Source organism: Vigna umbellata, chromosome 2 (genome assembly GCF_029865625.1).
Source record: "Vigna umbellata cultivar VRB3 chromosome 2, Vumbellata_1.0, whole genome shotgun sequence".
NCBI lineage: Eukaryota > Viridiplantae > Streptophyta > Magnoliopsida > Fabales > Fabaceae > Vigna > Vigna umbellata.
The window spans coordinates 26,590,066-26,613,737 of NC_142166.1; the positions used below are offsets into that span (position 1 = coordinate 26,590,066).

General features: G+C 38.4%; 1 pseudogene; it reads left to right on the forward strand.

Annotated features, from left to right (window-relative positions):
* Window positions 1-11,531, forward strand: part of LOC148203710 (uncharacterized) — a 36,395-nt pseudogene extending 24,864 nt beyond the window's left edge.
* The last annotated feature ends 12,141 nt before the right edge of the window (window positions 11,532-23,672 follow it).

Consider the following 23,672-nt stretch of genomic DNA (forward strand, 5'->3'; position numbering starts at 1 on the left):
GGTGTCACGATTGCATTTTGGAAGAACACGTTGTCATAGTATGAGGGAATTCTAGAATGCATTTTCATTTTCTTTTGAGAAGCATGAAGCGGTCTGCTCATTTGGAAGAAGTGCTCTGGGATTTTCATTTGGTCTTCACGCATGAACAAGTTGCATTTTTATATTTTATATATTAATTTTGCATTTAGCATTTTTCTAGTTTACATTATGCCTTTTACTGTTGATACCTTTCTTTTCCTTTTAGTAGTGTTGATGCGTTCCAATGCTATTCTGTTTCTTTTCTTTTATGTTGTTTAATACAATGAGGATTTCATTTTTACCCTTACCATTGCATCCTAATTACTCCAAACAATTAAGCATTGAATGTTTTATTCCAGTATTTTCCTTATGTTTTCAACTATGTTTGGTTGTATTTAATTTCTAGTTTTAATTCAGTTCGTTTCGAATCACAAAAACACTTTCAAACCCCCCCACTACGTGTTTGATCTGAGACTGAACCCAAATTGGTCCTTGAGAGACGACCTAGGAGTCACTTCCTAGTCTATACTGCATTATTCTATGCACAACTTTTGTGGGAGGTGCGACCCTCTCATCAAAATGCATTTTGTTGAGAGGGTCGCACCTCCCAAAAAAATTGTGCATAAAAGAATGCAGTATAGACTAGGAAGTGACTCCTAGGTCGTCTCTCAAGGACCAAATTAGGTTCAGTCTCAATCAAATACGTAGTGGGGGGGTTTTGAAAATGTTTGTGATTTTTAATAAACTGAATTAAAACTTAAAAGTAAACACAACGGAATACAATTAAAGATATTCAAATGAAACACCTAAACTAGAACATTAAATGCACAATGTTGTAAGCTATCCTACACATTCACCACCAAAAAGAAGAAAATCATTTCAACATATAATATAAAATATTTTAAGGCAAAAGAAATAAAAGAAAATTAACTTCTCTACCATTAACCGTGGCCCAAACATCTATCAAGAGAATTTGAAATTTGCAATTGCTTCTAAAACATACTCCTTGGCCGTGACACTTCCATGTGTGTTCTTTAAAGAAAATTAAAATAATTGGGATGCTTCTTCCTTCCAGCATGGTGCCACTAGTGCAAAATTGATCTTTAACGTCATCTCATAGACGTTCGTCCACCAAAACCCCAACGTAAATAATTGACCGGTGGCATAAATGTAAATAATTGAGTGTGGAGACGTCCGTCCTAGACGGGGCCGGACGTCTATAATACAGTAGACGTCCGACCCCTCTAACGGACGTTCAAGGGGTTGACAGGTTCAACTACTCTGTCAGCCTCTTGAACGTCCGTCCTGGAGGGGGACGGACGTTTAATATATATAGACGTCCGTCCCCCTCCAGGACGGACGTTCAAGAGGCTGACAGAGTAGTTGAACCAGTCAGCCCCTTGAACGTCCGTCCTGGAGGGGGACGGACGTCTATATATATTAAACGTCCGTCCCCCTCCAGGACGGACGTTCAAGAGGCTGACAGGTTCAACTACTCTATCAGTCTCTTGAACGTCCGTCCTGGAGGGGCACGGACGTTTAATATATATAGACGTCCGTCCCCCTCCAGGACGAAAGTTTAAGAGGCTGACAGAGTAGTTGAACCAGTCAGCCCCTTGAACGTCCGTCCTGGAGGGGGACGAACGTTTATATATATTAAATGTCCGTCCCCCTCCAGGACGGACGTTCAAGAGGCTGACTGAGTAGTTGAACCTGTCAGCCCCTTGAACGTCCGTCTGGAGGGGGACGGACGTCTATATATATTAAACGTCCGTCCCCCTCCAGGACGGACGTTCAAGAGGCTGACAGAGTAGTTGAACCTGTCAGCCCCTTGAACGTCCGTCCTGGAGGGGGACGGACGTTTAATATATATAGACGTCCGTCCCCCTCCAGGACGGACGTTGAAGGGGCTGACTGGTTCAACTACTCTGTCAGCCTCTTGAACGTCCGTCCTGGAGGGGGACGGACGTCTATATATATTAAACGTTTGTCCCCCTCCAGGACGGACGTTCAAGAGACTGACTGAGTAGTTGAACCTGTCAGCCCCTTGAACGTCCGTCCTGGAGGGGGACGGACGTTTAATATATATAGACGTCCGTCCCCCTCCAGGACGGACGTTCAAGGGGCTGACTGGTTCAACTACTCTGTCAGCCTCTTGAACGTCCGTCCTGGAGGGGGACGGACGTCTATATATATTAAACGTCCGTCCCCCTTCAGGACGGACGTTCAAAAGACGTTTAAAATAAGGACTTACTAACCAAAACGCGAACCCGCGAGGAGTTATGCGAACCCGTGAGAGTTCCCTCTGCGCCTTGCATTTCCAGGTTGGTTTTTATCTGTTTTGGACCATTTAATCTTACTTTTATTCCGATTAAATTGTTCAGTGATGAAATATCTTTCATTTGAACCGATTAAAAGTCGTTTTCTGTGCATTTTTGTGCAGTTTGTAGCGTGTTCTTGGGCGGCGTTTTTGGCCTACGTTTTAGGTCGTTTACTCCTCCATCTCCCTCCATTTTCATTTCGAATCTGCTCTTCAGACGTGTTGCAGTGCACAAACAAACGTCCAAACCCTGTAATCCTAAATAACCCGTAAATAACCCTAAATAACCCGTCTAATAAAGCCCTTTCTGTAGTAGTGTATAGACGTCCGAGAGGTTCACAGCGGACGTCTATATAGACGTCCGGCCTGACACAACGGACGTCTACATAGACGTCACCCACATAGACGTCCGTTGGAGGTCGGACGTCAAAAGACCCACAGAACGGACGTCTATAGCCCGTTCTGCACTAGTGTGCCCTTCCAACATCTTCTCTCAATTTACCACCGTACCACTACTACTCCCATTCGTGACAGCTGCCTTCTACTTCCAGCCCCAAGAAATGTTCAAAAACAAAAGCCTCAAAAACCCCAAACTGAAACCGAGAGTATGTATGGTTGTGCTGTTGGAAAAAAAAAAAAAACAAATTCATTGATGAGTCACCGTGCGTCTAAAATAAATGCTTGCTTTTGCTTTTGAAACTCTCCATCCATCACCGTGGCACCACACACTTCACCTAATCTACTTCATTCTTAAACCAATAAAAGAAATACATTGCTACACCTCCTACTACCACATGTCCCATCATCTAGACTTTATCATCCAAGCATTAGTCACGGTGCTTTCTCCGTTCCAGCAAAGAAGTTGAGTGCAGCCATGACACCACACTCTTTCAATATCCGTGTGCCTCCATTCTCCCAGCGTGCAGCTACTATCATGTGCAGCACTGCCCTTCTTTACCGTGTACACCCTTTCTCAAGCCAAAAGGAAATGAATTTCACTTAGGTGGCAGCAGCTTCTATTACAAAATGAAATGTTGAAAAGCTAAAGAAAGAAAATCAAGTGAATGTGGCAGCCGTGAATCACATGTGTTCCCACTACCTACTCCCATCAAATCAACATTTTCATTCTCAAAGCTGCAGCAATGCTCACCACTCATTTCTTCCTGCATGACCCCTACCACCGTGGCACCTACGTGTTGTTGCTTCCTTCCTCCATCTCAATTCTAGTCTCTTTCCGTGCTTCCAAGGCGTGAAATCATGGGATAAACTTTCAAAGTGCATAAAACCAAAAATAAAAAAAATGCCATCAACATTCAGCAAAAAGAATAACAATTTAACCCTTCATTCCTCCATTCCAGCGTTCAGCCCCAAGAAAAAGTTCCCCCAAAATACAATCGTCTCTCTTGCAAATTCGAAAGACCGAGAGCCTAAAAAAAGAAAATGTGTGGCAAGTGGCGGCTGGGCACAAGGGCCGTGTGTCCCTCTTTAATAAGGGTAGGGTCCACACACAAAATTGAAAACCCTAACCTAAAAGGCATATGTCCTACAAAAAATATTTTTACAAAATTACCCCTAAAAGGGTCCAAAACACCTAATTCTAATTAAGGGCTTCTAGAAAACGAAATTACAACTTTAATTAGAATCTAAATGACTAAATGTTGAGCCTTTGAGTGTGTCACTCAATATCCCAATGCTCCAGATGATGTTTCCACAACTGCCCTGCAACCAGAAATGCACTTAATCAGCTCAGAAAACCCAAATTAGCACAATTACGAATTTCCGACCAAATTAAGCAGAATTCGGAAAACGGGGAAAATGACAGACAATTAAACACAATTCCCTGGTTTATTTAAGTGCAATAAACTAAATATAATTCCAGAAATAACGACTCATCAATGTTGGATGAATTGCATGGAGCACAAATATTTTCAAAGGTAGATTTAAAAAGTGGCTATCACCAAATAAGAATTAAAGAAGGTGATGAATGGAAAACTGCCTTTAAGACCAAGTTTGGATTATATGAATGGCTAGTTATGCCTTTTGGTCTTACAAATGCTCCAAGCACATTCATGAGACTTATGAATCATGTCCTTAGGGATTGCATTGGGAAGTTTGTAGTTGTCTACTTTGATGACATCTTGGTATATAGTCAAAATTTGCAAACTCATGAAAATCATTTGAGAGTTGTTTTAACAATTCTTAGAAAACACAAATTGTTTGCAAACTTTGACAAGTGTACCTTTTGTGTGGATAGTGTCATATTTCTTGGATTTTTGGTCACCAAAAATGGGGTTCATGTGGACCCAGAAAAAATAAAGGCCATCCAAGATTGGCCTCCTCCAAAGAATGTAGGAGAAGTAAGGAGCTTCCATGGGTTGGCAAGCTTTTATAGAAGATTTGTTCCTAACTTCTCTTGTCTTGCTTCACCCCTCAATGAGTTGGTGAAAAAAGATGTTACATTCCATTGGGGGGATAAACAGCAAAAGGCTTTTGAGCTACTCAAAGAGAAGCTCACACAAGCACTCATTCTAGCTTTGCCAAATTTTTTCAAAACTTTTGAGCTAGAATGTGATGCTTCAGGATTTGGCATAGGTGCAGTATTATTACAAGAAGGACACCCAATTGCATACTTTAGTGAAAAACTTCATGTGCCTCTTGTAATTACCCCACCTATGACAAGGAACTCTATGCACTTGTGAGGGCTCTTCAAACTTGGGAACATTACCTTGTTGCCAAGGAGTTTATCATTCATAGTGATCATGAATCACTTAAGTATTTGAAGAGTCAACACAAGTTACAAAAGAGGCATGCTAAGTGGTTGGAATTCATTGAACAATTCACTTATGTTATTAAATACAAGAAAGGAAAATCCAATGTGGTGGCTGATGCTTTGTCAAGAAAAATTAATCTATTAGCCACATTGGGAGCTCAAATTCTTGGATTTAATAACATTCTTGAATTATATTCACAAGATCTTGATTTTGCTCATATCTATGAGGAATGTCTCAATAAGCCTCAAGGAGGATTCTATGTGAAAGAGGGGTATCTTTTTAAAGAAGGAAAAATTTGCATTCCCCAAGGTTCACATAGAAAACTCCTTGTTAGAGAGACACATGAGGGAGGATTAATGGGACATTTTGGGGTAGAAAAGACCCTTGGCATGTTGAAAGAAAAATTCTTTTGGCCTCACATGAGAAGGGATGTTCAAAGGCATTGCTTTAAGTGTATAACTTGTTTAGAAGCTAAATCTAAATCAATGCCTCATGGACTTTATACTCCTTTGAATGTTGCTTCCACCCCTTGGGAAGAGATAAGTATGGATTTTGTGTTAGGTCTTCCCAAAACTTCTAGGGGTTTTGACTCTATCTTTGTGGTGGTAGATAGATTTAGCAAAATGGCTCATTTTATACCTTGCCACAAAGTAGATGATGCAAGCAACATTGCAAAGTTATTCTTTAGAGATGTGGTTAAACTTAATGGGTTACCTAAGGTAATAGTTTCGGATAGAGATACAAAATTTCTTAGTCACTTTTGGCGGACCTTATGGTCTAGATTAGGGACTAAGTTATCTTTTTCTACTACTTGCCATCCTCAAACATATGGTCAAACTGAAGTAGTCAATAGATCTCTTTCCACTTTACTAAGGGTAGTTCTTAAAGGAAATCACAAATCTTGGGATGAGTACCTACCTCATGTTGAGTTTGCCTACAATAGAGTAGTTCATGGAACTACTAAATTGTCTCCTTTTGAAGTTGTTTATGGTTTTAATCCTTTGACACCCATGGATTTAATACCCCTTCCAAATTCTATTGATTTTATTCATCAAGATGGGGTATCTAAGTCTAAATTTATCAAAGATTTACATCAAAGGGTTAAAATTCAAATTCAACAACAAAATGAGAAATATGCCAAGCAACATAATAAGGGCAAGAAAGAGTTAATCTTCAATGAAGGAGATTTAGTTTGGATTCATCTTAGAAAGGAAATATTTCCTCAACTAAGAAAATCCAAACTCAATCCTAGAGGAGATGGACCTTTTAGAGTGATAAGGAGGATTAATAACAATGCATATCAACATGATCTTCCTCCTGAATATGGTGTTCATGCTACCTTCAATGTATCTGATCTTAAACCTTTTTCAGGATTTGATAGTGAAGATGAAGACCTTTTGGATTTGAGGGCAAATCCTTCTCAAGAGGGAGGGGATGATACAAGAAGGCCTAGCACCATAGGACCCATCACAAGAAGGATGGCCAAAAAGCTCCAAGATGAGTATTCTCCCCAAGGTCAAATACTATTTGCTATTTTTGGATGGAAAATTGGAGAACAAGAAGATGTTACAAATTTGCCAAAACATGGAGAAGGGTAAAGTGGACATTTCTACACAAGAAGGGGTGTGCTTATCCTTCTATGGGGTGGCATTAGTAATTGTTTTCTTCATGTAAAACTCATTTCTCACGTGTTTCATAAGGCTTTCTAGAAGCCACACATTTAGCACATGGTTAGCATTTCAGATCTAAAAAAAATGTGTAAAAGGCTTGCTTAAGCTTTGAGATTGATCTATAAAATCTCATAAGCAAAGCTTGTAGCTCACTTTTGAAGATATTGAGTTTTACTATGCTGATGCATTTTCCAACAACCAGAACTCTGCCAAAAGTCACTTCTTATTGAGCTTTCCTTCTCCTTCTAGCTTCCTTCCAGTGAAGGCCGTCTGAGCTAGAGAATCCACTCACCATAGAGCTCTTCCTCCATCTCTGCATCCACTGAATTCACTATTCCGCTGCTGCCAAACCACACTTCATTCCGCTGCCAGCTGCTTCTCGTGAGCCAACTTCGACACTGCTAATGATCCAATTCATCATTTCACTGCCTTCAACCCACACCTCTTCTGGAGCAACTTCATCAACTTTCAATGGAATATATGGGTGAGTATGTTGTTGGGGTTATCAATTTCATCTTATCCACTCTCATATACTTTAGGAATTCAACATTCAATTCATCATTGTTAATGTCACTCTCTAAGTTACCTTTCATAAAGGCTTCTCCCTAATTACGAGTCCATACGATTCCTAGCATTCCTAATAATTAGTTTTTTTAGCACAAGAGCTTAAGGCAACCAATATACTATTGGGAGAAATTCCCCGGATCTAGACTTCCCCGTACGTTCCCGTATCGACAAAATCAATAATCATGCATTGAATGAGTTAAACAAAGCAAGCATTGAGCAAAGAGGAAAAACCCTAACTAATGATGAAAGAAAGCATAGGTCTTAAATATAAGATGTAAACACAAATTCCATATATGAAAGCTTCAAAAGATTACATTGATTCCCCAACAAACACACAAGGTTTAGTGCACCATATTCATGGTGAACCTAGATGAATAATAATGAAAGAATGAAAGATAAAACCCTAGAAAGGTGAAGAGGTAGCCTGAGCATCCAAGATCCTCCTTCAAAGGGGTGGAAAAGAGAGTGTTTGCTTCGTTTCTGCCAAAGATACAAACCCTAGGACGTCCTAAAGCTTATATACTATTCTAAAATTACAGAAAATTTAGGCCCAAGCCCATAAGTGTGCCGCTCAGCGGTAAAGTGCCGCTCAGCGGTAAGTGCATGAGTCGTTTTCTCCCCTCAGCGGCCATTTTGCCCCTCCGCGGTGTCAACGTGAACTCCTGAGTGCCGCTCAGCGGTAAACTGCCGCTGAGCGGCAGTTGCGACTTCTCCTTTTGCACTTTTTGATGTCTTTTCTAATTCCATCTCTCTCCTTCTTCACTTCTTTCACCAAATTCACCTTAAAACCTGCACAAAAACACTGAAATCAAGCACAAACCTGTCCAGCTCTCCTATTTCTGAAAATATGAACAAAAGCATGATTTCAAGCTAGTTTCTAAGTGTTAAAGGTTGCTTTTAGTATCAATTTTAATCATGAAAATAACAATTTTTCAACTATTATCACAACCCCAAACTTAGAACTTTGCTTGTCCTCAAGCAAACAGGATGTAACTCAATCTTCTACCAAGTCATATGATGGTTCACTTATTCAAAAATCTTCTTTTCAAGATAAGTAAAAACTTCAATCAAACTTATGACCAAGATTTCAATCAAGATGTGCACATACTTTGGTATTCACAAAGTCACTTAATATCCAACAAATGCTATTTTTTTATGAATGATCAATCAATTAAGCATGGATGTTCATGTGCTCATGGAATAATTCCTCACTAGGTACAGTGTTTCACTCACACACAAGTGTATAAGAGGTAATCACTCATTCACTCCACTATCACAATGTCACATGAATCAACTTTCCCTTTCATTTAACCACAATCAAAAACATTCACAAGCATGCATCATCACAAGGACTTTTCAATGGCTTATAACGTGGCTGGGCTAACAAGAAAATTGGTTTTTTCTGGATCACAAAATCCTTGAGTTAAGAGAATCATAACAACACAATTATTCTTATTTTTCCCAACTTGCCTTTGCATTGAGCTTTGCCTTTCTTTTCTTTCTCTTTTTCTTTTCACATTCTTATTTCTTAGCTTTTAGTTCAATGCTTTTCCTTTTTCATGCTTTCTCAACAACCCCAAACTTGAACATTTATCAATACCACATAAGATTTTCTACTTAACTCAAGGTAAAGCTTTTCAACAAGGTTTTTCAATTTATGTTCAAGGCTAAGGGTTCAAAGGATAGAACACAAAGTGTTCTCTTTTAGTGGCTAACTTTATGGATTTGGCCAATAAAAAGGGTTCCAACAAATGGCCTTGATCATATGATGCAAAACAAGCAATTGATTCAATCATAGAAAACCTGGGCAAATCATTCATGCTTTCACAATAATAGCATTCAATCAATAAAAACTCTGGAGCTCAAAACCTCACATATAAGCTCATTCACATTTGACATACACATCCTACTTAATCTCACAATCACAATCATAATATCCTGCATTTGTTCACAAAGCTTGTGAATCACCTGTATAAGCATTTTATGTGCACATCTATCTTAACATCAATCAATCAATAATCATCATCAAGCATTACTTATCACACACTCACAGTCAATAGCAAACCATCATAACAAACCAAGTTTCCAATAGAGTACATCAACCCTAATCTAAAACAAAAATAAATAAGTTCAGAACACTTAAACCAACAAAAGCATAAGTTCCTGATAGCATTCCTCAGTAAATGCTATCTCAACTCCTCATCAATCTGAGTTGTCCTCTGTATCTTCCTCTTCTTCCTCATCTTCATCATCTTCAAATGCATCATCATCATCAGCTTCATCTTCTTCCATCTCCCTAACTGAAGCTTCAGCTCTACTGGACTCTCCCTTACTACTTTGCTCTTCTTTGTGCCATCAAAATTCATCAGCCACCCTCTATTGCACGTCATGTGATTTGAGCAACCTGAATCAAGATACCAGTTCTTGTTCAGTGGTTTCATGTATTTAGTAGTTCTCATAACCATTAAGGTAAGCGGTTCTGTAACTGATTCTTCCTGTGCTGCAATGTGAGCCTCTTTCTCCTTGCTTTGAAACTTCTTCTGCTTCCCTTTTCCTGAGAAGCACTTTGATGCAAAATGTCCTAATTTATGACAATTAAAACACTCGACGTTTCTTTTATCTTTTTTCTTTGAGCTCTTCGTGACGTGTTTCTTCTCAGTTGAATCAGATTTTTCATCTGGTTCATCTGTATCTACACTGCTTCCTTTCTTTCTTCCACCTATTCCAATTATTACTTGTAAGAACAGGAAAACTTGCAGCAGGGATATCCGCCATGACACTTTTCTTCCTCACTCAAGAATGATCTTCTTGCTTCTCCTCAAACGCTTCAACCACCCTTCTCTACCACCTCCAGGTCTTTGTGAAAGATGAAACAAAAACTCACACACCCCATGTTTCTGCAACCTGGCTCTAGATACCACTATCGAAACTGGAAGCAATAAAGTTTAAGGAAGAGTTTATTCTTAGCAGAATAACGAAGACTGAAAATGAAGAAAGATAACATCACTAACTTTATTCACAGAGACGTAAGGTTTATATACATGCACACAGTACAATAACAGAAAAATTGGTAACCTGTTTTTACACAAAACTTGAATTATGCAGCATTAATTACCATAGTTCATAAAATAATTATGTAACAAACTATTTAATGTGTCTGCAGGATGACTTGGTTGAACAACAGAGTCAAAGCACATTTGTGGCACAAGGTAGGGAGGAACTCCTAGTAGCAGCCACAAGTCGGCTAGACCGTCCAGGTCGTGTGCGTGCTGTTGGAGGAGCTATTGGATTGAGGGACTACTTTGGTGCTAAACCAAGAAGCACAGAAGCAGTGACTCAAGAAATGGTTAGTAGCATCAGCCAACAGGTGCAAGTCGAATTAGAGGAAAGCATGGTGAACGCTTCAGAATGCTCAAAGAAAAACTTGCGATGATCACCCAACAACATCAACAACAGTAATAACAACAACAACAAGAGCAACAACAAGACCAAGAACAACAGTCACAGCAGGAGGAGGCCCCTACAGATGATCCTACTGCACCTCGTGTGAGCACCAAAGGCTCATGCTCTACTGCAGATCGTACTGATTACAATATTCAGTATGAGTGTTTGGTTGATGAGGATCCTCCATGCATAGTGGCTGTGGGACGACAGATTGCAAGAGGCCAGACCATTCATGGTGCTTCTTTATTGCCCACTCACGCGCGGGTAATGATTGATGATCCAAGAGACCCCCAGGCTCGAGTGCCAGTGCCTACATCTGAAATCCAATTCGTGGGGGACGCCTTAGGCACATTTATAGCTTGGCCTAAGGCTATGATGATGCCATATTTTGGCCCACCAGCGGTATTATATTCTTCTTTTTATTATCTTAAATGTTCAAGTTATAATTAAATGATTCCTAACTTTTGTAAATGTGAGTTGTAGGTCTACCGTCCTGAGAAACAACCAATTGCTCAACTTATTAACCAGGCTCATGAGGAATCAGAAGACGATGATTTTATATCCATATTAACCTCCAGATTAAATAAGTTGAGAAAAGGACCGGTAGAGATGCTGTGGGAGTTAAGAACATTTGGCCTCGAGTGCCATGTTCCATTGTATATTAATTTTGATGATGCATATGAGATCATTGGTGGAGAAAAAATGCTCAACATTTCATGCATACAACTATGGTGCATGTAAGTTTTTTATTTGTTATTTTCCAATTTGTATATTAGTATGATGAGAGGGTCGCACCTCCCACAAAAGTTGTGCATAAAAGAATGCAGTATAGTACTAGGAAGTGACTCCTAGGTCGTCTCTCAAGGACCAAATGTGGTTCGAGTCTTAGGTCAAACACGTAGTGGGGGGGGTTTGTGATTTTTTTTTTTTTTTTGGTTGCGGTAAAATTAAATTAAACTTGAATTTAAATTAAACACGACCGAATATAATTGAAAGCATTAAAGTGCATGAAAACTTTTTAAAGAAAACAATACAATAGATAAATATTCAAACACAATTCACCACAAAAAAAAAGAAAATCATTTCAACATATAATATAAAATATTTTAAGGCAAAAGAAATAAAAGGAAATCAAAATTCTCTACTGTGACCTATTCATCTACCAAAAGAAATTAAAATTATAAGTGCTCTTTCTTCCATCACGGTGCATTTCCAACATCTATCATATTTTAATCTATATGCTCCACCCATTTCCCAAAAGCAATTTAAAGCAATTTAGTTGATACCTATCACCGTACTACTCTTCATTCTAGCAAAATATTGAGTTATTCCTCCCTAAAAGCAATTAAAGAAAATTCAGTGTGTTACTCTCCATGTTGTGTGGCTGCACCAGCTTCAACGTCCGTGCTCTCACCGGGTTCCACTTCTCCCAGTAAAACTTCACACGTCCCATCACTCAATCACCGTGCACACCACCAATTTTTGCTACTTTTTTCATTCTCCCTCTTGAACTCCGTAATTCTGCACACTTCTCTGCTTTGCTCCACGTTAAAATGCATCACCAATGTGGGCCACAAACAAAATAAATCAGCATATCACATAAGAATGAAATGTGCTTCCTCCAACCAAACCATGACACCTACGCTTTCTAAATCTCCGTGCACACCACCAACTCCTTTCAAATCAGCTTTCTTACTTCCCTTCTCCACGTTTCAGCACACCATTTCTTCATCCTGCTACATTCAAAAGCCAACACCTTGCTTCACTTCTTCATATTCTCTGAATAGAAATAAAAGCACCACCCACCTACTACTTCAATCCACGTTCCAGCAGCCGTGCATACCACTCTCTCCCTTTTTCTTTCTTTAAAAGCAAGCCAAAAGATAAAACTAAATCTCCTCCGCAGGACGTGTTAGCGTGCACCGCTTCTCCAGCAAAGAAAACGAACGAGCTTGGATGATTAAAAACAAAATGAAATCACCACTGGAATCAATTTAAATGCACCGTGTGTTGTTGTGACCGTGAGCTGTTTGGTTCCAAAGAAAAGAAAACTGTGTTCCGGAATAAAATAAATCTGCAGTGCAAAGTGTAAAGCCATTTCTCATTCCATAAGAAATTAAAAAACATTAGCAATGAGAAGGTTTTTCTCTCATTCCATCCTCTGCCTCCCAGAACTCAAAACCGAGAGCCCCCCCAAAACCAAGGAGTAACCCGTGCCCAAAAGCTGAAATCCGAGAGAGTGTGGGAGCGTTTTCATTTCAGCAGTGCTTCCAATCAAAATGTTTGAACCAAAGAAAATAATGTGCAATAAGCAAAGTAGAAAAGTGAAACTTTTTCTTCATTCATCATCCGAATCCAAAACAAACGAACGTAGGCATCATTTTTCTCCCCCCAACAAAATGAAACATTCGAGCCAAAAAAAGGGGTCCGTGAGGGTGGCGGCTAGCCTCCTTTTCTAAGGGTCGTGTGTCCCTTTTTAGGGTAGGGTCCACACATACAAAAACCCTAGGTCCAAGTCACTAACTTCTAATTTTTTGGGTCTACTCTAATTTACCAAAAATTGACCCAAAATATAAGAGATGATACAGAAATTCTAAACTACTGAATTACAATTTAATTAATTCTAAAAATGTCTGTGTGGAGAGTCTTGAATTTATTCGGCATTCTTCCTGATGTCCCAAAATGTATTTCCGAAATTTTCCTGCACTTCAAAAATGCACTTAATCAGCTCAGAAAACCCAAATTAGCACAATTACAAATTTCCGACCAAATTAAGCAAAATTCGGAAAACGGGGAAATAACAAGCAATTAAACACAATTCCCTGGTTTATTTAAGTGCAATAAACTAAATATAATTCAAGAAATAACGACTCATCAAAATAGACCACACTTAGTCTTTTGCACTCCTGGGCAAAACCAAAACGAAAACCAGGGAACTACTCAAACATCAGGGAACTGACACAGACTCGACAGATAGACAACAAAGACTCAACAAAGACAGAAACAGAATTACACAGTTCTCCAGGAATCTGGACCAAGAAAGGAAGTAGACAATATCCAACACAGAATGAATCAGAGAAAGCAGATACTCATGAAATCATCCAAGCAATTCAAGACATGGCAAAATGATTAATCAGCTCAAGAGGTGAATCAAAAACAACAGAACCTCACAGATGCACACAATCAGTGTTTCTCTCAAGTGTTTAAGGTAAATCAATGTCACTCAATGCACTCAAGAAAGCAAACACAAATAGACTTGGCAAGCCTCTAATATCAGAACTCAAGCACATACGCATGTTCAAATCAAAAGGTCTTTTCATGGTTGTAATGGGGCCAAGGACAAGGGAGGATATATCTGGATAAGAAGCTACAAACCATAAGGAACAGAGGAGCAATGGGGAACAAGTGTAAACACATTCAAACACACCCACAACCTCTACTTCTATCCTCTTCTTGACTCCATTATTCACAATTATTCACAATTTTTTTTTTTCATTTTTTTTACTGTTTTTCTGCTCTCTTTTTTTTCATCCTGTCTCTTTTCTTTTCTTTCTTTTCAAAACTGTAAAAGACAAGATTTACAAAAACAAAACAATAAGAGGAACCAACTAGCCAACTCATAATAATCCCCAAGAAGACCACACTTGTTCCCAAAACACTTCCAAAGCTCCAAAATTCCCTAAGGTTAAGGTAATCATGGTTTTTCACTTAGGGCCAACGTATGAGCTTCGAAACAAAGAAATGAGGAAAGTATAGGCTCGAAAAGGGTTTTCAAAGAATCAGAGCAAGGTGAGCTTATTTGGCTAGAGAGGCTCAAAAAACAAAACTGCCTTTATCACTTCCAAACATGCATATCAATCAAGAATTATCAACAAGAGTCAAGCCAAGGCATATGTGCAAGCAATCAAGAGACATATCACACACAAGAAAGAACATAAAGTGGCTCAAATTCTCACATAGGGTAATTGTCACAATCAATTCAACCTCTCAAACATCATAATCATCTTCCCAAGCAGAGAAAAGCAAGGATTTCAAACAAATCAGAGTATCAATGAAGTGGAAGACACATCTACAACCTAAACAAAGTCCAGAAATCAAGAGAAACATGTAAAATTGTACACTAGACACGACAAAATTAACCTAGAAAAGAAAAAAAAAAAAAAAAAAATTAACACGGAAAACAAAAACTATCAAAGAAAAATCAGAATCTCCCCCAATAGACCACACTTAAACTACACAGTGTCCTCAATGTGTCACAATCAGCAGATCAAACAATCAGAACAGTCAACAGATCATGGACAAGTGCAATAAAAGTAGGGAAAGGGGGAGAAGAGAAAAAAAAAAAAAAAAAAAAAACTCCCCTGATCATGGTGGCAGTTGCCAATTTTGGACTTTCAGGGAGATGTCTTCCACCACAGTATCCAGCAAGAAGGTTTTGAGGACGAACTGCTTCATCCTCCAGATTTGATCTAGCAGGGAGATATCATCCACAGCTGGATTTAAGAAGCAAAGATTGTTGATGAGCAGGTTCAGCTGGTGCCTATTGATCTTGAAGCTTTTGTCAGTGTTAGCACCTTTATTTTCCACTGTGGGTGTTTGTCTATCAAATTCATGTGTACCTCCTGCAACATGGTTAGTGCGATGTGTTTCCAAAGAAATGATATGCAGGGGTATAACACCCAATCCCAGTGTAACAGGCTGAACAACAGATATACTCTCAGAACATGAATCAATTTCAAATTCAAAAGCAATATCAACAACAGACTCAGATTCATGTTCAGTGCATGGAGAATAAACATTTGGATGTGATAGCAAAAAGTGGTTCTCATCATGCAGAGAAGGACAATTAACAACAGACTCATCAACAATATAATCATCAACACACCTATCAACATCATAATCATGCATCGCACAATCATCAACAGAATAATCAATTTGAGGTATGTTTACCTCCACTTCGCTAAAGATTGGAATAGTGGTGGAGGATGAAAATGGTCTACCTGGCTCAAAATTGCTGCTTATACCTGCCTGCTCCTCAAAATACTCATCACTCTCCTCAGGTGCAAGAGTAGGGACATAGGATGATGGGAAAGTAGATGGCACCATAGTAAGTTCATGACTCTTCTCCCCATCTTCTATGTTGATGCCACTATCATCATCATCTGGAATCTGAACAGTCTGAAATGGTAACTCTGAATCTTGAGACTGTTCCTCAGTGAGTTGAGTGGCCATCTGCCCTATCTGATCAGTCATACTCTGAATGGCAGCTCCTATTTCTTGCTGGAACTGCATGTTCTCTTGCCGAAACTGAAGGTTCTGCATGGTCATCTGCTCCAACAACTCCTGCAATGTAGGCTCAGAAGTAGAAGGCTGAGGAGTTATTTGGGCAGGAGCATCATATTGCTGACTTTGGTATTGCTGGACTGGTGGAGGCATAAAAGTACTCTGGAATGGTGGTTCTTGATATTGATGCTGTGGGGCATCATACCATCCCAATGTAGGGTCATTCCATCCAAGACCGTTGCTGTAAGCATATTGCACAGGGGAAAATTTGCTCAGAAACTGGTGCTCAAGATATCCCCAATCGGTAACGGATCTCAGAGGAAGAGAGTCTTTCCAATCCTTAGCTGCTCCTTGTAATGAATGCGGAAATGCGCTCAAGAAAATGTAATCAAGAGGGACATCTGGAGGCTTCATTGAAGAGCACATGATGTGGAGCTCCTCCAAATGTCTGTGTGGGCATTCTCCTGCAAAACCATGAAACTTAGGCAGCAAATGTATCAGTCCAGGGGTGAGATCGCAATGAAGATCATCCTCCTTAAGTGAAACCGGCTCACAAAGAGCACTCTCATAAATTAGAGGATGAGTCATATTGTTCTCAACATAGAAATCAGCAGAATATGAATTACAATCAGAGTAACATGCAGAAGGAGAATCATAATCAGAGGCACTAGCAAAACAAGCAGTATTCACGAAATCAAAATAGGTAGACATGGAAAAAGAATAATACTAAAAATCACGAAACAAATAAAACACAACACATTTATACATGCAACACACACACACACAACAGAACATCACGTCACGTCACATCACAACACAAGACAAAACACAACACATACTAACACAACAGAAAGACCTAAGACCGAACCATTGGTCCCCGGCAACGGCGCCATTTTGATGAGAGGGTCGCACCTCCCACAAAAGTTGTGCATAAAAGAATGCAGTATAGTACTAGGAAGTGACTCCTAGGTCGTCTCTCAAGGACCAAATGTGGTTCGAGTCTTAGGTCAAACACGTAGTGGGGGGGGTTTGTGATTTTTTTTTTTTTTTTGGTTGCGGTAAAATTAAATTAAACTTGAATTTAAATTAAACACGACCGAATATAATTGAAAGCATTAAAGTGCATGAAAACTTTTTAAAGAAAACAATACAATAGATAAATATTCAAACACAATTCACCACAAAAAAAAAGAAAATCATTTCAACATATCATATAAAATATTTTAAGGCAAAAGAAATAAAAGGAAATCAAAATTCTCTACTGTGACCTATTCATCTACCAAAAGAAATTAAAATTATAAGTGCTCTTTCTTCCATCACGGTGCATTTCCAACATCTATCATATTTTAATCTATATGCTCCACCCATTTCCCAAAAGCAATTTAAAGCAATTTAGTTGATACCTATCACCGTACTACTCTTCATTCTAGCAAAATATTGAGTTATTCCTCCCTAAAAGCAATTAAAGAAAATTCAGTGTGTTACTCTCCATGTTGTGTGGCTGCACCAGCTTCAACGTCCGTGCTCTCACCGGGTTCCACTTCTCCCAGTAAAACTTCACACGTCCCATCACTCAATCACCGTGCACACCACCAATTTTTGCTACTTTTTTCATTCTCCCTCTTGAACTCCGTAATTCTGCACACTTCTCTGCTTTGCTCCACGTTAAAATGCATCACCAATGTGGGCCACAAACAAAATAAATCAGCATATCACATAAGAATGAAATGTGCTTCCTCCAACCAAACCATGACACCTACGCTTTCTAAATCTCCGTGCACACCACCAACTCCTTTCAAATCAGCTTTCTTACTTCCCTTCTCCACGTTTCAGCACACCATTTCTTCATCCTGCTACATTCAAAAGCCAACACCTTGCTTCACTTCTTCATATTCTCTGAATAGAAATAAAAGCACCACCCACCTACTACTTCAATCCACGTTCCAGCAGCCGTGCATACCACTCTCTCCCTTTTTCTTTCTTTAAAAGCAAGCCAAAAGATAAAACTAAATCTCCTCCGCAGGACGTGTTAGCGTGCACCGCTTCTCCAGCAAAGAAAACGAACGAGCTTGGATGATTAAAAACAAAATGAAATCACCACTGGAATCAATTTAAATGCACCGTGTGTTGTTGTGACCGTGAGCTGTTTGGTTCCAAAGAAAAGAAAACTGTGTTCCGGAATAAAATAAATCTGCAGTGCAAAGTGTAAAGCCATTTCTCATTCCATAAGAAATTAAAAAACATTAGCAATGAGAAGGTTTTTCTCTCATTCCATCCTCTGCCTCCCAGAACTCAAAACCGAGAGCCCCCCCAAAACCAAGGAGTAACCCGTGCCCAAAAGCTGAAATCCGAGAGAGTGTGGGAGCGTTTTCATTTCAGCAGTGCTTCCAATCAAAATGTTTGAACCAAAGAAAATAATGTGCAATAAGCAAAGTAGAAAAGTGAAACTTTTTCTTCATTCATCATCCGAATCCAAAACAAACGAACGTAGGCATCATTTTTCTCCCCCCAACAAAATGAAACATTCGAGCCAAAAAAAGGGGTCCGTGAGGGTGGCGGCTAGCCTCCTTTTCTAAGGGTCGTGTGTCCCTTTTTAGGGTAGGGTCCACACATACAAAAACCCTAGGTCCAAGTCACTAACTTATAATTTTTTGGGTCTACTCTAATTTACCAAAAATTGACCCAAAATATAAGAGTTGATACAGAAATTCTAAACTACTGAATTACAATTTAATTAATTCTAAAAATGTCTGTGTGGAGAGTCTTGAATTTATTCGGCATTCTTCCTGATGTCCCAAAATGTATTTCCGAAATTTTCCTGCACTTCAAAAATGCACTTAATCAGCTCAGAAAACCCAAATTAGCACAATTACAAATTTCCGACCAAATTAAGCAAAATTCGGAAAACGGGGAAATAACAAGCAATTAAACACAATTCCCTGGTTTATTTAAGTGCAATAAACTAAATATAATTCAAGAAATAACGACTCATCATAGTATTATTAATTTTTAATAAATATGCTTAACTTTATTCTTACAGGTACATGGACACCGTCATTGTTGAATCAGGTTGGGCGTTAGTTTATGGCTTTCTTGAACCTCAGACCATTCAATCATCTGGAAACACATTAGATTCCAGAAAATCATATATTCAAACATTAATGACTGAGTCTAATAGAGAGATATATATTGCGCCATACATCGATGTGTATGTGTTTCCCAATATTGTCAACTTTTATCAAATTTTAATCGATAAACTAACTTGCTAGTTGTTGGTACATGACATGGGCCATTGGCAACTCATGGTGATCATTCCAAAAAAAGCACAAGTTGTATGGTTTTGTTCTCTTCATAGGAAGATTAAAGCGAAGTTGAAGTCCTTGATACAAACGTAAGTATTACATTCATTCTTATCAATTCATTATGACATTAATATATTAACTTATGTTTCTAATGTTTCAAATTTGTTTAGAGTTGTGACTAGGACCAGAAGACAACAACTTGAAATTATATATCCTAAGGTCGGAATTCGTTTATCTTTAACCTTTAATTTTCGTAGTCAAATTTAAACCATTACATTTGACTAAGTTCATTCACATGTTTAGTGTAATAAGCAGAATGATTCTTGGGCATGTGGCTACTACATCATGTCATGGATGAAGGCAATCATCCGAGCATAAATCAAAGGGGAATGGACTGAGGTAAAAATTTACATTTGAAAATTTAGAAATATCAATAAACTTTTGACATTAAAATGAATATAATATAGTAAAGTTTCCTAGATTATGCAGCGGTTCAACACTACCTCTCCATTGTCCACTTCAGTAATAACGATAATAAGAGAGGATTAGGCACGATATTTGAATAAACATTTTAAATAGCTATATAGCTTTAGGTTTTTCCTTTCATGATAGTAGCATTTGCTTACTTGCGCAGCTTTTAAAATGTTAATAGATTATTGGGAATAGATGAATGGAAAACTAGGTTCTTTAAAGTTTTGATGTTAGCATCAGTGTCTTTTAGTTTTACTATTTAATTGGAATTGATGAATTGATGATAGCATGGTTTAAATTAATTAATTCTGTGAATATATATGAATTCGAAAACTGGTTTCTGTATTTCAGGGTTGGTTGAATGAGCTAAACTGAATCAAATCCAAAAAAAAACACTGAAGGTAGCGTCGAGTATACACCATTTGACGTTCAAACATCGACAGTAACGTCACATATAGAAAACTTCGACGTTAACCTTACGTCCATCCCCTTATGCTTGACGTCAAATGTTACTTTAAATATAAATATTTATTCAAATATTACTCAAAAATTGACGTCTTCTCTGAACTTCGACGTGAAAATTACGTCCTTTACCAGCCGCATGGACGTTAAGTTTACGTCCTTTCCCTACTACATAAGACGACAAATCTTACTATAAATATAAATATTTATTCAAATATTGAACGTCAATCTCTTTACTAACGGACGTAACCTGACGTCAATGCACAATGTCGACGTTAGGTTTATGTCAAAAATTGTCCTATTAACGTCACTTCGTAATCTTCGACGTAAAAGTTACGTCACCCGCTATGACGTCGGTCTCTAATTCGTCGTTAAAAGCCAAAAATAAACGACATAATACGATGTTTTTGCACTAGTGGGTCCAATTCGTCCAGTTCGTCCAGTTCGTCCATTTCTTCCACTTCGTCCATGTCGTCCACTTCGTCCACTTGTTCATCTTCTTCTTCTTCATCTTCTTCGTCCACTTCATCCACGTCGTCCACTTCGTCCACTTCTTCGACTTCGTCCACTTCTTCCCCTTCTTCTTCTTCTTCTTCTTCTTCTTCTTCTTCTTCTTCTATTTCTCCTTCGTCCACTACGCCCACTTTGTCCACTTCGTCAACTTCGTCCACTTCGTCAACTTCTTCCACTTCACCCACTTCATCCACTTCTTCTTCTTCTTCTCCTTAGTCCACTTCGTCCACTTCGTCCACTTCCTCCACCTCCTCTACTTCCTCCACTTGTTCTCCTTCGTCCACTTCTTCACCTTCTTCTTCGTCTTCTACTTCTCCTTTGTCCACTTCGTCCACTTCACCCACCTCGTCCCCTTCGTTAACTTCGTCTACTTCATCCACTTCGTCAACTTCGTCCATTTCGCCAACTTCGTCATTTTCGTCCACTTCTTCCACTTAGTCCACTTCTTCTCCTTCGTCCACTTCTTCATCATCATCATCATCTTCTTCTTCTTCTTCTTCTTCTCCTTCGTCCACTTGGCCCACTTCACCAACTTCGTCAACTTTGTGCACTTCGTCAACTACGTGAACTTCGTCCACTTCGTCCAATTCGTCCACTTCGTTCACTTCGTTCACTTCTGATAACAGTTGAAAAACTGTTATTTTCATGCTTAAAAGTGATACTAAAAGCAACCTTTAGACTTAGAAACTAGCTTAAAATCATGCATTTTGTTTATATTTTCAGAAATAAGAGAGCTGGACAGGTTTATGCTTGATTTGAGTGTTTTTGTGCAGGTTTTGAGGTGAATTTGGTGAAAGAAGTGAAGAATGAGAGAGAGGACATTAGAAAAGACAAGAAAGAGTGCAAAAAGGAGAAGTCGAAGGCACCGCTCAGCGGCAAACTACCGCTGAGCGGCACTCAAGAGGTGGCGTTGGAACCGCTGAGGGGCAAATGGCCGCTGAGGGGAAGAAAGAAGACGCGTAACCACCGCTGAGCGGTAAATGGCGCTGAGCGGCACTTTTTGGGCTTGGACTTTTATAATCTTTTGTAATTCTAGATTAGTATATAAGGGCTTGCACGTCCTATAGTTAGGTATCTTTGGCAGAAACGAGGCAAACACTCTCTCTTTCACCCCTTTGAAGGAGGATCTTGGATGCTCAGGCTACCTCTTCCACTTTATTGGGTTTATTCTTTCATACTTTCATTGTTATTCATCTAGGTTCACCATGAATATGGTGAACTAAACCTTGTATGTTTGTTGGGGAATCAATGTAATCTCTTGAAGCTCTCATATATGGAATCTGTTGAGTACATCTTTGAATTAAGACATATGCTTTCTTTCATCATTAGTTAGGGTTTTTCCTCTTTGCTCAATGCTTGCATTGTTTAACTCATTCTAATGCATGATTATTGGTTTTGTCGATACGGACACGTACGGGGAAGTCTAGATCCGGGGAATTTCTCCCAATATTATACTGACAATATTCTATTGGTTGCCTTTAAGCTCCTGCACTCATGAACTAATCATTAGGAATGCTAGGAATTGTATGAACTATTTGATTAGGGAGAAGCCATCTAGAATGGTACATTAGAGAGTGGCATTAACAATGATGATTTGAATGTTGAATTCCTAAAATATATGAGAGTGGATGAGATGAAATTGACCCCCAACAACATATTCATTCATATATTCCATTGAAAGTGTTTATCTTTTGTCTTTGCCATTGATCAAAATTCATGCATACATGTTTATTTTCTGTCTTGCATTTTAAACTCAAATATTTCGTTTGTAAGTCTTAGTTAATCAAGAAACCACATAACTAAACTAGGCTGTGAGTCCTTTGGGAAGAACGATACTTGGTCTTACCAAGTTTTATTACTTGAACGATTCGGTCATACTTGCCGATTGTGAAACAAGTTTGTGACATCATATTTTGGTGCTTACAAATTTGTCCATCAAGTTTTTGGCGCCGTTGCCGGGGACTCTGGTTTAACTGGTTAATTTGTGTGATTATTGATTACCTTTGACTTTAATTTTGAATTTCTGTTTTTATGTTTTTTTTGTTTTTATTTTTTTATCTTTTTAGATTTGATTTTTATCTTTTAGGTTAGATTTTATTTTTATCTTTTTAGATTAGATTTTATTTTAATTTCGAATTTTTATTTTATTTTTCTGTTTTCTGTTTTTCTGTTTTCTGTTTTTTATTTTTCGGTTTTTATTTGATTTTATTTTATCTTTAGATTAGATTTTATTTTATTTTATTAGATTTTATTTTTTGTATCTTTTTAGGTTAGACTTTATTTTATTTTATTAGATTTTCTTTTTTTTTTCTTTTTAGGTTAGATTTTATTTTATTCTTATTCTATCTTTTAGGTTAGGTTAGATTTTATTTTATTTTATCTTTTAGATTAGATTTTATTTTTTTAGATTAGGTTTTATTCTATTTTATTTGATTCTATCTTCTAAATCTTTTATCTTCTTATATCTTTTCAATCTTTATTTTCTTCTATATCTTTTTGTGCTAACAAATCTGTTCTAGGGTTTTGTTTTCTTGTGCATGCAGAAGGCAATTCGAACTAGAAGTAAGAAAACAACAGAACCACTACTTGAAGGGCTAGACGAGAGTAGAAGGAGGAGAAGAATCAGAACGTCCAGAGAACTTTTCCCTTCTCCTGAAACTCTCCTACAATCATCACCACAAGGTTCTGTTCATAGCACAGGGAGTATGGAGAACAATAATAATGCTAGAAGAACTCTTGCAGATTACACTAATCTTGCTGGACCTCAGCACTTCAATAGCATAGCTCGGCCTAGAGTCAATGCAGCCAACATGGAGGTCAAACCAGCATTAATTCAACTGGTAAAGAGTAA